Source organism: Pundamilia nyererei, unplaced genomic scaffold, assembly GCF_000239375.1.
Source record: "Pundamilia nyererei isolate P.nyererei 1_Seehausen unplaced genomic scaffold, PunNye1.0 scaffold00001, whole genome shotgun sequence".
In the NCBI taxonomy this organism is placed as follows: domain Eukaryota; kingdom Metazoa; phylum Chordata; class Actinopteri; order Cichliformes; family Cichlidae; genus Pundamilia; species Pundamilia nyererei.
Genome location: NW_005187402.1, coordinates 3,969,229 through 3,978,352, shown reverse-complemented (window position 1 = coordinate 3,978,352; position 9,124 = coordinate 3,969,229).

Below are 9,124 nucleotides of genomic sequence, written 5' to 3'. Positions count from 1 at the left end.
GACAATATAAAAGATGGACAAAGCTTCTGGGTTTGAAGAGTGAAGCCAACTTGGAAATGCCTTAAACCTGCATTCTTTTTAAAGGCCACCAGGGGGCAGTGCACGTGGTTGCAAAAAGACTTCCGGTGTTCTGCGAAACTTTGTCAAACACCCAACCGTAGCGTAAATGTATAGTCACGTCTATCAATCCGTGCTACCTTATTAGAAAATACTACCTTACGTAATTTATGCCTCCCCATCGTACATATCTATAGGTAGGTCGTTCTGATGGCCAAATCACACTTATCATTACATTACATGCTTCCGGCTTGGATTTATTTAGATATGACGTAAATAAATCGACGTAAATTAAGACTTGAAATATGACTTCAATTGAGACTCCAAATTGGAGTATTTTTGCACAAAAAACAAAACGCATGTTGGCTTGAAAAGTTAACAAACTGACAACAGCTTAAGGAAAACAAGTATCAGCTGTAATAAAGAAGTAAACATATAATACTAACCTTTTTTCGCACGCACAAGATCGGGGTAGGATCAAATATTTGTCGTGTACTATTAACACCGAAAACATTGCAGTTTTGAGTTGTGCGCATGCGCAGTAACAACAAGTAGGACAGCTTGATAGGTAGCGTGTTTTGTCAGGACACCGGCTCTCCTAAACTACTTCAAACTTGGCGCCGACTCTCACTCGGGTCCTCGGCTTTCTTTGGCCTACTGTCATGGCGGGAGGGGGCGTGGCCCAGCTCCCGTGACATCACGCTCCAAAGCCCAAAGCGGACCAAGCATGAAGGGACCCGATGAGCAGCTGTAAGGAGAGCAAAAGATGAAGCTAATAAAATGTATTCACAGAGTGAACTGTTGTAAACACAATAACACTAAGATTCAGGAGTTACTATGCGAATCAGTAAATGTGACCAATGTTTACTGATTTACATATCACCTCAAACATCTGGTGAAACAGATGTGTATATCCAAATTTCAGCATGTCAGCAATATTCGATAAAACTTTTTTACAACTTCATTTTTGCTTACAACGTTTAATATCTTAGCCAAGGAAAGAGAAAGATCTTTATTTTATTTTATGTTTGCATTGCATCACATAACTCACTAATCATTTCAGTCTCGGTTTAAAATGGAGCATCAGCGCTCACTCTTGGCTTTAGAAGTTTCAAAGCAAACAATGTTAACCAGAGTTTTTCAGTCACAGCTCACGGTCTTCATTATTCAAGGATATCATCAGCAGGTAAACTGTAAACAAACACAAGCTTGCAAACATCATTTACCGATGATTCAAAGCTCCAGAAAAAGCTAGTGAGTGCACTTTGTGGTTACTGATCAGCAGGCTAGAAGTGAGTCTGAAAAAGGCTGAGATTTCAGCCTTTTTCAGTCAGTACTGTGTATCAGATTGAAACCTTCCCACCTCATAAAGCATCTCCTTGCTTAAAAAGTGTCACTCACAGAGGGCATTTTTATTTCGATGAGGGTCATGAGGATTGCTAAAAAGCCCTTTTAGCGATCTGGACTCCACCATCATCGACCTGTGGCTGGATCATCTCACACCTGCTGAGTTAATATTTAATGAGTGCTCTTCATCTCTGCTGCTATTTAAATTTTTATTAGTTTTTAATAACCAGCGTAAACCAAACCCTTTACACCAGATATCTGTCTGTTCCATTGTTCCACCAACTAATAAACACCATCTTCTAGCAATGTTATTTTGTTATTTTGTTGCATTCTTACTGAAAATGAGAAATAGTGAGTGCTACATTTCTAAACCAAAACCTCTGCAAGAGAGAAGCTACAGTATTATTGTAGATATTATTGAAGTTCTGGAAAGTGCTCTCAGAATGACTTCACACAAAATCAGATCAGACCCTGAAACGTCTGAGCTAACGCGTTCCTGTCCCATGTAGTTCACGGAGGGTTAACGAGCTACTCCTTCACTGCTGTGTAAGTCAAGCCAGTAGTAATTTTATGCAAACAGCAAGTGTTTCCCTCCAGGCTTCTTAACAACTAAGCCGAGGTTTAGCGAGCTGGATTCCTCTCAGCAGCTTGGAACAGAAACTGTGGCAGAAACTCAGTGAGGGGAGAAGGGGAACCCTGGCAGAGTCTGCAGCCACAGAGTGACTCGTGCGTCAATCAATAGCTCCTGCAGTGCCAGTGTTTTCAGAGGGAGCCAGCTCTAAACTTGCAATAACCTCTCTGGCTTGTTGCCATCTGCCACTTAGCAGACAACTCCTGGAGCATCAAAAGAGTGGAGGAGCGGCGCAGCTGTAATTAGTCCTGCATTTGCTGATGGACAGGCAGGCACGGTTGGATCTTACCTTACCTAAAAGAGAGACGAGGGGCAAAAACAAACACACACGTTTCCTTCATTCGGCATACATGCTGAGGAGGTGCAAAATGCTTACCGATTTATGAGAAAATGATTTATGCTGTTTCACATGGGCACAAACACAGGCCTGTGGTGATTTAAAGATACATCACACTGCAAGAGGAAGAACTCTCATTTCACACATTCTGTTTTTCTTCACTACAGAATAGAAACATATAAAAATATTTAGGTTGCTTTTATAAATTTCGAATTTTCGTCACAGGATATGTTCTATCCAACATGTGCATTGCTGGAAGGGAGCTCAAGCTGCATTATAAAGGGGAAAATCTGCTTTCTTTTCAGTTACAAAAGGCTGTGTGTGTTCATCAGCTTGTTGCTAGACTGGCCTTGCTTTTAGACGGGCTGTGTGCACCTAGTTTGTGAAAACAACTGCATGCTGCATCTGAACTTGACTCTGATAAAAAAAAAGAAGTGTGAATTCAAAGGGTTATGTGCCAAAAACCAGAAGAGCGGTAATGCCTGCTGATCTCTAACTCCAGGAATCCCTCCCAGCAAACCTAACTAGTGGGTCCTTAAACATCTTGATGCCGCTGGTATTCTGAAGCAGTGGAGCTTTGAGAGACTTACAGTTCAGACAGTGAGATGTTTTTATGTCTCACGCCAGATCATCCAAACGTGATAGAAGACGGGTCTGGAGCTGAGTCTGACTGGGGGCCAGACAGGAATCTTATTGACGGGCTCTAATCTCAAATCATCTGCATCGACCTTTGATATAAATTTGACTTCCAAAAAAATAGTCCTCTACATTTTCAAAAACTGCATATATATCTAAATTTTTATTATCATTTGAAGTTGTCAATACCAAATTTTATTTACTCCACAGCTGCAATTAGTCTAGCATTATTCAACCTAATGGCAGGAGTTGTTTAAGTAATCAAGAGCAGACTTGTACAAACATTTAGTTCGTTACTAAATTAGCACTAGAACAAGGATAAACATTTAATGCTCCAGCAAGTGATGTTGTAGAAAAACAAAGGAGCTTGGAAAGAAAAGCGTCTGGACTTCTTTAAGTTGCTTGAAGACGTTTCACTCTCATCCAAGAAGCTTCTTCAGTTCTAAGGTCAAATGGTGGAAAGTCCCAGATTTAAACCCAGTGGGAGTGTCCCCCCACAGAGGGACAAAAGGACCCCCTGATGATCCTCTAATCACATGAGCCAAGGTGTGAAAGCGGGTGTAGGTCACAATCAGCCAGGGTTTCGGGTGAGCTCATTGTGAAACCTAACCCCACCCTATCATGTGATTTCCTGAGGTCAGATGGCCCAGGATGTGAGTGGGCGTTAAGCCCCGCCCTCTGTTCAAAGATGGTCGCTAACAGTGGACATGGCTTCTTTCACTCCTCTTTCAAACCATCTGTCTTCTCTGTCCAAAATGTGAACATTGGCATCCTCAAAAGAGTGACCTTTGACCTTTAGATCCTTGGCTGATTGTGATCAACACAAACCTTACCAGGAATGACACCATTTTTTTTCTTTTGATGATAAGCCGTCATCTTAGAGAATTGACCCTGTGCACGAGAAAATGCTAACTTCCTGGTTTGAGACCGGATGTGGGGTTCTACATTTCCGGTAGCTTTACTTTGCGGTCAATCGCTACTGCGAAGATATTCTCCAAAATCATGTCCAAAACTCGAAAACGGAAAGATTGCGTTAAGTTACAAAGAGCAGAAGGTGGGAACACTCACAACTGTTGTGTCATAAAAAATCTAATGATCAATTTTGATGTTTAAAGAGTTTAGATTGATCAGTTGTTTACATCACTCAACACAAGCAGAACTGCATCACTGCAGAAGACACATCATCCACATTCAGAAGCACATCTCTGTATAGTGACAGTTATTATGATTTAAACAGGCACATGTTCAGCATTCAAACTACAGGTGAAGAATAGTCAAACCAGATGTTTCCCCGTTATGTCGATATCAGCTAGTCAAGTACACACCTACACAGCATGTTAACAAACTGTGAAAAAAGCCACACAAAAAATGAACAATTGCTGGTAAGGGTTTCTATACATTAGTATTTACGAAGGGTATGTTGTGACTTACCTTCAAAATTACAGCGGTCCCTCACTATAATGTGGTTCACCTTTCACCTCGCTGTTTCGCTGATTTTTTTAGTGCAAGTTTGCATGCTTATTTTTTTTACGTCACATTGTGTCCTGATCGCTGCAGACGATCTCCTCCGTGACGTCTCTCCTGTACAGTACAGAATCGCTGCATCGATCGCTAGCAGTGTGACTCTGAAGTGCAGTGTTGTATGTCCACGATGTCCACGAAACGTTTTGCACCGTCAAAAAATAAAAGTGGCTACTTGATTTCACCTATCGCTGGTTATTTTTAGAACATAACACCCGCGATAAACGAGGGACAGCTGAGAAATATAACATTTGAATCCATTTTCTCTTTTGCCCTGAGGCGTGGGGAAAAAATATCGACAAGTCGATGAACATCATTTACAGATATATTGGGTAAATGCCCAAGACATCTATAGAAATGTAAATCGCCGCTTGATTCATTCACTTGCTTAACTTGTTTTGGACCGTAAACCAGGCGCGAATAGGACACCGGAAACAAAGCTCCCCACGGGAGTTTCCACACCGGAGGTAGCATATGCTAACGTGCACATAGTCAATTTTAAACCTCCTGCTGGAGGTTTCTTCCTGTTAAATGGGAGTTTTCCCTTTACATTGTTGCCAAGTGCTTCTCACTGGGGATCATCTGATTATTCTCTGACATTAAACACACCACCTGCTATAATTTAAAAAGGTAATTTAAAGAATTGAAACTAAAATCTGGCCTAAGCGAATTGATAAAATAATACAAATAAAAACAATAATAACCAAATCAATAACTGTCCTTTCTGGGTCACTTCCAGCTCTTTTTAATCCCTTTAAAGGTCTCAGTCTTTAGAAAGTGGTTACAACATGCTCGGCTTCATAGACAATGTGTGTTGGACAAAGAGGTTAATGGGGATTTGAAATGTGGAGGGCTCTGTGGTTTCTGGGTTACCATGGCAAAACAGCCAATATTCACTAGTTTCTGCAGTTTAGATCTCAGACGGCTGCAATAAGCTGATGTTCTTAGACCCAGCAGTATGTTTAAAAACACATTTTAGTCATTGTTTAAAGAGCAAGAGCTGTGTTGTAGATGAACGTGTGACAGTAACGAAGGTGAAATATGCAGGACTGTTTTCCACTTAACCCAAAGCCAAATGAAGGGCATCACGATTGTAACAGATTCCTGTTGAACACGGTAAAGCAGCTTGTTGCCTTTTTCCCTGCACACCATGCTTGTGTGTGTAGTTTGTCCCCAGAGCAGTTTCACTGAGGGCCTCGCTGCGAGCTGACAATCTCACCGGCAGCCAGAAACATGCAGTTTGACACGCTTCGACTTCACTGAAGAAGCGTGTCCAGTACAGCCTTTTCATGTACAGTTTGGTCACACTTTAGGCTCTTTAGCAACATTTAGTTAAGCACACTTGAGCGTAGTTCTACAGACAGGCTTCCACACAGCAAAATCACATGACTCATAAGCAGAGTTTAACAGCTCCTGACAGTGTGGGTCATTTCATAAAGTCGGATTCATTGTGTTGGAAAAGCTTCGCAAGGAATCTTTAACTTTGTCCTAGCACATATTTCTTATCTAGTCTGTTTCACAGGCATGAGCATAACAAATTAACAGCTGTGTGGGAGGTTTTATTACAAAAAATAATAAAACAAAACAATGACATTTGGTTATGGTGTTAGGATGGGCTGAAAGCTGCTGTTTCCTGTCTGACTCCATGTCTTTGCTCGTATATAGATTCCAACATTTAAAGTCTTTTGAAAGAAGAAATTTTCTCTTTTGACACATGTGGCACAGATCGCAAAGATTAAAATTTTTACAGAGCGAGAAAGAAAAAGAGTTTTCCATATTTGATGCACCAGGCTCGGATTGGAGCAGGACACTTTCCTTTCACAGAGATGCCTGGGGTGAAAAGAGTGGGGCAGATATCAGGGTATTCATGAGCCCACAGCTGAGCACTGCAGTGTTGCTGTTTGGGTCAAAAACACAGCCACATCACCTCGATGGTCTCAGCTGCTGTTTGTGCCGACATGTTTACACCCTGCAACGTTCCAGAGTTGATGGTCTCCTTGTAGCGTTTCAGTGTAATCCTTCAGAGGCCAGAGCCTGAGGGTGGTCACCACAACAACAACCATGAGTCAGGCTAGAAGGAATGTCCCTCTTGAACTAGATATCTGCATCTGAGTATGAGGTGAAACCTTAGAGGAAGAAGGCCAAGATAACTACCGAGATTATTTAATCATCATTATTTATTTTCCTGAAATAACACAAATGATTGAACAACAGGCTGGAGCTTTTGTTTTATATGTTCACTTTGAGACGTCAACAAAGAAAACAGAAGAAAACAATTCCAAAGCATCATTATTTCATACACGGCAGTGGTCATATCTCATTTGTATGCTTAGCGTATTAAAACTGCATTCATTAAAAGAAGAACATCCTTCCTGGTTGACATCAGTTACACTTTAATTTATTAGTAATTTCCCACTTATGGACTTTTTTAAAATAAATGTGGTGAGTTTCTCACATTGGGCAGATAAATCAGCTGCTCATCCTCCTCCCGCTTCCCTCCTTTTCTTCCAGTCTGTTTTTGATGTCAGAGCTTTGTGTATTTTTTTTACCCAGCTACAGTATACAGCAACATCGTGTCTCAGTGGACACAACCTTCACCGACTCAGTTAGTGCAGCTTAAATATCACTTCTTTGTTTTGTTTGTTATCCATCCTCTTGCCTGAGGAAAATATGAGGAGGTAGACCTTTGCTGGCTTCATCCACGGACACTCTTCAATTTTAGTTTCAGTCAATGAAGAGTTATTGTTGCAGCAGTACTTTTCCATGACACACCTCTGAATGAATGTGTTTACTTACATTCAGATTCACTAACGTATGCATGGAGGTAAGGATTGAAACTGGTCAGAGCTCACATTTCACGAATCCAGAGTAATTTTCTGTGGGCACTTTCACAGTATGCACATTTCTGTGCTCATATCGGTGAATGAAGGACCAATGGTTGAGATTCTCTGTCCCCAATAAAGCCACAGAAAAGAATTACAACCTCATTCAATCAATCAATCAAGGCTTTATTCGCCACGTGCAGGTTGCCCCCCCGCCCCACCTTACACACACACACACAACACAGACATCACATGGGGATACAGGTCGGAGATCGGTAGCGTTACAGAAAAAAAACAAAAAACACTGAAATATACACTACAATGGGAAGGTACAAGAGGGAAAAACAGAGACCTCTACTCATGCTGGGCTCCTGGGAGGACAGCATGAGAACAGGAAATAAAAAAACTCCTCTGCACAAAAAAGCCCATAAATGTCCACAGCACAACATTATGGAACACGTGACAAGCCACAGGGTCGGGTGGGGGGTGAGGAGTAATCCATTCCAGCGCGGGCTCAGACCCGCCGTGTTCCCAGGAGGGAACAAGCATCGAAGGTGTTTGGAAAGGGAGTTCTCACACAAGCAAAAGCTCTTGTGTCGGATGAGTCTGGTAAGTCCGCTGACTTTAGCTCGAAAATTAATATTAAAACTTGACATTGAAAAGTGAAGTTTGACTGTTTGGACACCTGGCGGCACCTTTGCCAATTGGACGGGAGTCTGCTCATCTGATCAGAAGCTCTCGTGAACCCGGGAATCAAAAAGTGGGCCCTAAGGCCTGGGAACACCTCAATCCCTCAGAGCAAGCTAGAAGGCACGATTACTCAAAAGCTGTAGAAAAAAGGTGATTGGATTCAACTTGAATTGCTTGAATTCAGCCAAGAGGAAACTCTTAACAGCCTACATAGAGCACCGTGCATCATGAAAACAAGCAAAAGAAGGAAATATTAGATATGTGTACTTAAGTATGGCCTAAAACTGCACAAACCAACCATATCGATGCTTTCACGTGTGTATCTATTATTTCCAGCTGGTTTCTAGTTTCGAGTCAATATTTTCAATTAAAAGCTCACTGAATTCAGCTTTGTGTGCCTTACATTTGTGGCATGAGGGCTATAACACATCTTGGGTGCATCATCGCTTTGGAGGTTTTAAAAGAGACTCCTACTCAGAAGCGAGCAGAGCGTGGAATGTGTGGCTCCTTTAATGGTGGCATTGAAGTCCAGCTCCTGAAGGCATAAAATAATTATTTAGTGGGTGGATAGCAGATAGAGGGATGATTACTAAATTATCATCCTCCTACTTCTATACTGTATGTTAAGATACGCTAGGTGCCCTTTCACAGATGGTTTTATGTCCAATTTTACTAAATCAGTAGGAAACTTTGAGACTCTAGTGAAAAGTGCATCATATGTCATCCATCCTCCAGAGCAGGAGGAATCAAGACAGATGGCTTCCACCCAGGATGCAAGAAGCTGAAAGACAATTTAATGGGCAGCTAATCACTAATATCACAGGAGGAACGTGTGCACATCCTTATCAAAACACTTAATGTAACAGCTTGTAGGAATCACACAAATCCTGCAGAGGAAGTCTTTTATTTTAATATGGAGAACATAAACAGATGATTCTTGTAGGTCTGTCACTTTTCACATTAATAAACAAACCCCAAACACTAACTCAGAGAACTACAGATATAAAAGAGGGATTTTCAACATAAAGGCAGATTTCATCTGATTAAACACCTAATTCATCAAATACAGACAGAGGAGTGAAG